We start from the raw sequence: 7,859 nt of genomic DNA on the forward strand, positions 1-7,859 counted from the left end.
AAAGATAAGGATACAAATATCTTCCATATATAATTGGTAAGATATTCCTTCATTTCTGGGACTGTAGCATATGCTATGCTACCCAGGCTGCAGACGTTGAAGTGAGAAGAATGGTGCCTGTTGGGCAGTGGGATGTGGCAGCCTGCTCATATCCTCTGGCTCAGGGGCTAATTCACAAGATTTCCATTCTAAGAATCAACCTATAAACTAACATTATTTTCGAAAGATTGCTAAGATAGTTTGTCTTGCTTGAAATAGAAAAGATGGTTTAGTCAGAACAGACATCAACTTGACAGTGTCATAATGTCTAAGTGAATACTAAACATTTCTCTTGAATAAAATTTTGAAATATTTATAAAGTTAATAGCTATCTTGGAAATTAAGCAATTCACTGAATATTCTTTCACACACATTTACATTTAATTAGTGCTAAAAGTAAGATGTTCATAATTTCTCCAGTATCAATCTGAACATAAAACTAACTTAAAATAATAAGATGCAGGTTCCAGTACAAATTTCCTAGTTAGTCATATCATCCTGGACAAGCCATTTTAGATCTCTGCCTTTACCCACATCAAGCAGGGGTAATAATAGCTTTTCTTAACCTACCTTCTAAATAAGCAGACATAAGATTATGTGGTAACATTTTGCTTAAGTCACTAATCACAAATAAGGTAAACTATATAAGATTTTCATCATTCTCTGCTATTTTCTAATATTTGACTAATAGTTTTATAACCAATGTAAAAATCGCATGTTTAATATTACAAAATTCAGTAGTTATACAAGATGAAGTAAAATGGTAAAGCTAGTCATAAGAATAAACCCATTCAGCCATGTTCTCATTTAATTATGTTAAAAATTATAAAAATAGGTAAGATTTCACAAAAATATTTCTTCTTATAGTAGTTTAGGAATTCTTGCCCACATCAATAGATTGTCTGGCATCAGCCACGGCCTCAGGTACTCGAACAGTCATATTGTCCATAGATTTGGTCAAACAGATTTGGCAGCCCAACCGTGATCTGTCTGTGAGCCCATAAGCCAGATTGAGCATGTCATTCTCATCAGTGATTGCTTCTAACTTCTCATATATGTGATCTTCAAAGATGAGGTGACAAGTAGAGCTAGCCAAGGTTCCCTCACAAGCACCAAAACCATCAATATCTAGATTATTTTCAACCACAACATCTAGAAGAGAGTCACCAACTTTTCCTTTGGTTGTTAATGTTACACCATCATTGTTTATAAAGTGGACTGTTATCTTCTGAGCTGCTCCACGCGGACAAGCTCATCGGCTGCCTGCGCGCCGCCGCCCAGGCCCGGCCTGGGTCCCCCAGCATGGGGTCCAGCGAGGAGCAGTGTGGGCGGCGGGCCGAGCCACCCAGGGCCACGGAGGCGATACGCAGGAGCCGGGAACTCCCCGCGGCGGTCCTGGCCCAAGGTCGCTAGCTGCTGGATGGACGCAGGCCTCCCCAGCGGCGGGGAGGTGAAGGCTCTGCGAGCTGGGCGAAAGGACGCCGGAGGGCCGCGGCCTCTATGAAATATTATCCCTTCATCTTTTACTTCCCCCCAGCCAGAATCCTTGATCCTATGGATACTTTTTTTATTCTATAAAACCAGTTATCTAATTTGTCTTTGTATAAAAATATAGACAGTGCCCAGATCATTGGTATGCCACAGGGCATAAAGGCCTGGCTGCAGTGTGAGAGAAGAGAAAGAGCTCTCTTAGATACTAGAACCTGACTCTGCACCAGTCACTCCTGATAGGCAAAAGAATGGACATTGGCTAGTCAGCTCCTAGGGATAGCAGTTGAAATGGAAGATACCAGTCAAATGCCCAAATTCTTGGCCATAGGCCTACTCCTTCCTCCTGCAGAACTGCACATGGCCAAGGGGCAAAAGTCACTTTGTGTATTCTGCTTGAAGTCAGAATCCAGCAATGTCCTGTCAGACAGGATCCTCCAGACCCCATGATGATGGGACAGGAATGTTCAGTTGTTTTTGTCTATTAAAAATATAAAAGGGGGGCTGGGGATGTGGCTCAAGTGATAGAGCGCTCGCCTGGCATGCCTGGGGGCTAGATTCGATCCTCAGCACCACATACAAAGAAAGATGTTGTGTCCACCGAGAACTAAAAAATAAATATTAAAAAATTCTCTCTCTCTCTCTCTCTCTCTTAAAAAAAAAGCACATTAAGGAGACTAATGGTAATGATAATGTACTATATTTAAAAATAAATAAATAAATAAAAATATAAAAAGGAAGAAGACCGGAAATCTAGACCCAGTAGATAAAGCAAACTAGGTATCACAGCATAACATCCAATCATAGTCATACTGGACATTTTCATTCTGAACCCCCAGGCACGGGCTTTGAGGGGACACCTCCAGTACAGTCTACCATTCCTTCCAAAAGTTGCCCACCACATGGGCAACTGGAGAGGCAGGGTACCTGAAGTTAATTCTCAGCCTGTGGACAAGCAGGAATGAGTTTTTTTTTTTTTTTTTTTTTTTTTTTTAATATTTATTTTCTAGTTTCAAGTGGACACAATATCTTTATATTACATTTATGTGGTGCTGAGGATCGAACTCAGTGCCTCAAGCATGCTAGGCAAGCACTCTACCACTGAGCCACAACCCCAGCCCAGGAATGAGTTTTTAGGACAGATATACATCAGTTCAGGTGTATAACAGAACCATGCTGCATTTTACCACTTTGACCAGCAGGGGCCAGGCTGTCCCTATGCTTCTTTAGGTTCCTGGCCTCCAGTCCCAGGTTGTACAGCACCCCAAGTCTGGTGTGAGAAATGAGGCTTCATCCAAGCTCAAACTCCCCATCAACCCCCAAGTCTCAGAGCAAATCCCAACAAGAAGCAGTTAACTCAGCAGCTGCAGTCTTGGCAGCACTGGGGTACAGAGCTCTTTTCTGACAAGGGCATAGACAGCTGAGTGGGAAAACACATTCCCCTCAGACCCTAGAGCTTAGGGGGTTCCATCTGGCTGGAAATTCATAGCTGAGGCTGGAGGATTGGCACTTGTCCTGAGCCTCAAATGTCTCCTCTGTAAAAAGGCAATAGCCTACGGCCGGTCATCCACCCCGGATCCCCTGGCTTTGCCTGCAGGCTCTCACCTACCTGGTCTGGGCCAAGGCCCAACTATTGTAAGGGGGTAGGGTCTAATGCTACATGATCATTACCCTTATACTCACTTAGAAACTCAAATTTCTAATTGAGCATAGTGGTGCTGGCTTATAATCCCAGGTGCTCAGGAGGCTGGGGCAGGAGTATCATGAATTCAAAGCCAGCCTCAGCAACTTAATGAGGTACTACTGAAAACTTAGTGAGACCCTGTCTCTAAACAAAATATTAAAAAGGGTGGGAGATGTAGCTCAGTGGTTAACCTCCCCTGAGTTAAATCCCCAGTACCAAAATAAAGAAAAAAGAAAAAACCTCTAATTTCTGGCTCCTAGCAAAACCAATCTCCATTCTCCGATGTAGAGCTGGCCTCATAACTGAAAACTGGGGGTGAGGGGACGGTGGCTAACCTTGCATGAGAGAACTAGTTCTCAATGGTACATTTAAGAGTAGGGGCGGGGGTGGGGCCCACTGAGATTGGATAGCCTTCCAGCACAATGGGAATTTCCCAGCTGACCCTCTCCAGGTTCTATGCTATCTGGATGTACTAGAGACAGGGTGTACATGTCCAGGACAAACTGAGAACCCCTCCACCCTGGATCTTTTTCTTGGTAATTTTCCTGCCTTTTGTTCTGAGAGAATATTTTTGGAATGATTTGCAGCCAGCCCACTCCCTGCATGGCCCATGTCTTAGGGCTGTGGATGCTGATGGGATCATAAGAGATCTGAGTTCCATCCCCTTACCAGATGGGAACATCATGTTCCCAGCTTGGAGCTGCATGGCTTACCCTGAGGCCCTTGGGCAGATTTACGCCAGATGGGGTAAAGGTGATTACAGAATAGTGACCAGTTTAAGAAACATGAAGGAAAGGGAGCTGGGTAAAATGTTTGATCCCAAAACAACTCTCTTTGCCTCCCATACCCAGATCCTGATAAAGAGAGTGCTTCCTCACTCCCTGGCAAGGGAGCAGCAACCAAACACACACATACACACCCTGGCACCAAAAGGGCCCCTCATCCTGCTCACCAGACTCAGGCCAGGTCTATTCATAACCTCCCAACATCCTTCATCTCCAGGGCCCTTGCAGTGCTTGCTGCCTTGCCCTAAGACTTTTTGATCCCCTGCAGCCCTACCATGACCCTAGCAATGAACTCATCCTCTGTTTTTGGTTTTGGGGGGGGTACCAGGGATTTTACTCAGGAGCACTCGACCACTGAGCCACATCCACAGCCCTAATTCATGTTTTATTTAGAGACAGGGTCTCACTGAGTTGCTTAGCAGCCTTGCCACTGTTGCTGAGGCTGGTTTTGAATTCCAAATCCTGTCTTAGCCTCTGAGTTGCTGGGCCTGTGCCACTGTGCCTGACTCTCATCTTGTTATAGGGAAAAAAAACACAAGAGATCAGGCAGGAACTCTGGGTGCTTCTTTAGCTCTCCACCATCTCCTCTGTCTCCTTCCCCATTGCTCTATTGCCTCTGTTTTTTTCTTTTTTGAGATTAACTGTGATATATTCATATATGTACATAGGAAAGTTATGTCAGATTCATTCCACTGTCTTTCTTTTTCCCTTGTCCCTCCTCACCCCTAATTCTTGCCGTGTCTATTTTTTTAATGTTTTTTAGTTGTTGATGGACCTTTATTTTACGTATTTATATGTGGTGCTAAGAATCGAACCCAATGCCTCACACATGCCAGCCTAGCACTCTACCACTGAGCTACAACCCCAGCCCCACATGTCCATTCTTGACACATCCACAGTGTCTAATCCAGGTCAGCCGTTAGTAAACACTATGGAAAGAACAGAAAAGTTCTACATAGGGCTGCACTGTCCAGCCTCCCACCCCATGTATAGAAGGGCCTCTGGAATGTAAGATTGGGTGGGCAGACGAAGGTGAAAGAGTGACCTGTGAGGGTCTGAACATCTGGTGCCTTTTGGGCTTTTTTTCAGCAGTCACAGGTCTTGAAGTCATAAGAGCAGGAACTGGGCTAGGCTTTCCAGCAATCCTGCCTGGTGTAGAGAATCTACTAGCCTTGACTAGGGGTGTTCCCACCCTGCCTCAACCTCTCACTGACCTATTTTCTTTCCCTCTACAATATTTTCCACTTAATACCATATGACTTCTTTTTATGCAATCAGTCTACAACTATTTCTGGTGTATGAGATATTCATGATACATCCTTGAACAAAACAGAGATTCCACCTCCCAGAGCTTTGGTTCTAGTGGGGGAAGCTGCACAATGCCAAATAAGGATAATAAATATCTACTTTTTTTGTGTGTGTGTGCTCAGGATTGAACCCATTGTGCATGTGAGGCAAACACTCTACCAACTGAGCTATATCCCCAGCCTAATAGACATTTACTTTTAAAAGTATGCAAGAAGGCTTGGGGTTGTAGCTCAGTGGTAGAGTGAGTACTTGCCTAGCACTTGTGAGGCACTGGGTTTGATCCTCAGCACTACATAAAAATAAATAAATGAAATAAAGGTATTGTGTCCATCTACAACTAAAAAATATTTTTAAAAGTATGTGAGAAGCCGGGCACTGTGGTGAATGCCTATAATTCCAGCTCTGGAGGCAGGAGCATCACGAGTTCAAAGCCAGCCTCAGGAAGGACAAGATACTAAGCAACTCAGTGAGTCCCTGATTCTAAATAAAACACGAAATAGGGCTTGAGGGGGCTGGGGTTGTGGCTCAGTGGTAGAACGCTTGCCTCACATGTGTGAGGCACTGGGTTTGATTCTCAGCACCACATATAAATAATAAAGGTTCATTGATAACTAAAAATAAAATTAAAAAAATAGGGCTGGGGATGTGGCTCAGTGGTTGAATGCCCCTGATTTCAATCCCCAGTATTCCCCGCCCCCAAAAATAGTGAGAAGGTGGTAATTGCTATAGGAAACAATAGAGCAGGACAAGGAGATAAAAGTGATCTTGCATGCTGGAGGCAGAGAGGAGTAATTAAAGTCTGAAATGCAGAGCTGGAGGGTGCACAGGATGTAATGTGTGAGGAACTTTGAGCAGTGAGAATAGAGACCAGCCATCTGCAGTTGGGTAGGTAACAGGAATTATGAGAATCTTGCCAATTTTCTCTTTTCCTTAAGGAGGGGCTACTGCAGGTGTAAAAGGTTCTGACTTACAGGCTGATGTGTGGAGAATGGATTGAAGATAATAGGGGCAGTAGCAGGAGAATGGGAGAGAGCTGTGATATAACCCTGGAGAGAGATTGTGGAAATTTGGACTTGGTGGAAGCCATGGTAATAGCAAGAAGTGATCTTATTCTGGGTATGATGCTAATGGAGGCGGCAGAATTTCCTGGCCCACTGCATATAGGTATGAAAGAAATTAGTCAAGGTTACTGAGAAGTGTTTGTCCTGAGCAATTAGGACTAATCTTGCTCGGCGCAGTGGTACACACCTGTAATTCCAGTGACTCAGGAGGCTAAAGCAGAAGGATTTGATGTTCAAAGCCTCAGTGAGGCCCTATCTCAGGAACAAAAATAACAAATAAAAAGGGGATGTGGCTCAGTGGATACAGCACTCCTGGGTTCAATCCCAAGTACCAAAAAAAAAAAAAAAAAAAAAAAGGTCTAAGCTCCATCACCTGATCTGTGGGGGTGGGATAATAGGGTAGAGCAGGTTTGGTGGATGAGCCAGAGCTAAGATAGCAGAAGTTGAATTTGAGAAGCTGTTTACTGCAACTCAGAATGCAGATGTCTAATTGATAGCTGGACATTGTATCTGGTGCTCAGAAAGGGTCTGAATTGAATAAACACCTTTGGGAGTGATTGATATATTGGTGACATTTTAAAGCCATAAGTCTGGATGAAATGACCAGGAAGTAAGAATGAACAGAGAGCAGGCAACAATGAAAAACTGGTAAATCACAAGAAATGGAGCCTGGAAATTAAGAGAGAAGAGATCTGTTGGTCATATAGCAAGTCTCTCCTAATCAGCTCCATAAAGAGATGGATTTTTTCCCCCTGTGTTTGGGATGGAACCAGGGCCTTGTGCATGCTAGGCAAGTACTTTACCACAGAGCTATAGCCTCAACACCAGATTTTTGTTTTATTTATCTTTTTTTTTAAATTGATCTACTGTTTTTGTTCCCTGCCATATTTACAGAAGAGTGTAGGTCCTTAAGAAAAACTTAACAAGTTAAAAAGTGCATGGGTGAATCCACACCTTTGCAAATGCCCATGATATAAGGCAGCAACATTAGCCTCCTTTACAGAAAGAGCAGATATTCAATAGGGTGGCTCTGTCCACTCTTGGTGCTAAGCACCATGTCCCTTGCTTTTCCCAGCTACATTGATATTCATTTACTCAGGTGAGAGCCTTTCTGACCAACACAGGCCCCAGAACAAATAAGCATTAGACAACCCCTGTGGAGCTTGATGGACCTGAGTCAGGCATTGGGTCACCCACCAGTCCACAGAAGATTCTACTGCCTCTCTTCTGTCTGTCCCTCTATGTCTTCGTTTGTGCACCCATCCACGTAGTCATCTCTTCACCTGTCTATATAACCATTCCTTGGTTGGCTGTCTACAGTCACTCTTCTGTCTACTCTTCACAACCCTCTTTCATCCATGTTAGCGACATCTGCATTCAGTCCTGTATCATCCATTTGCTAGAGTGACCATGTTCCCAGTTTTGCAGGGCAAACCAAGATGGTTGGTTGACCCATCGGTCTCCCAGGAATCCTACAGTTGACCTATTGGCCCT

The 7,859-nt window shown here is 43.9% G+C and overlaps 1 pseudogene; it reads right to left on the reverse strand.

Moving 5' to 3' along the window:
• Positions 1–644: 644 nt before the first annotated feature.
• Positions 645–1,343, reverse strand: LOC143407963 (adrenodoxin pseudogene; annotated as a pseudogene).
• Positions 1,344–7,859: the final 6,516 nt, after the last annotated feature.

Source organism: Callospermophilus lateralis, chromosome 10, assembly GCF_048772815.1.
Source record: "Callospermophilus lateralis isolate mCalLat2 chromosome 10, mCalLat2.hap1, whole genome shotgun sequence".
NCBI classification, from domain to species: Eukaryota; Metazoa; Chordata; class Mammalia; order Rodentia; family Sciuridae; genus Callospermophilus; species Callospermophilus lateralis.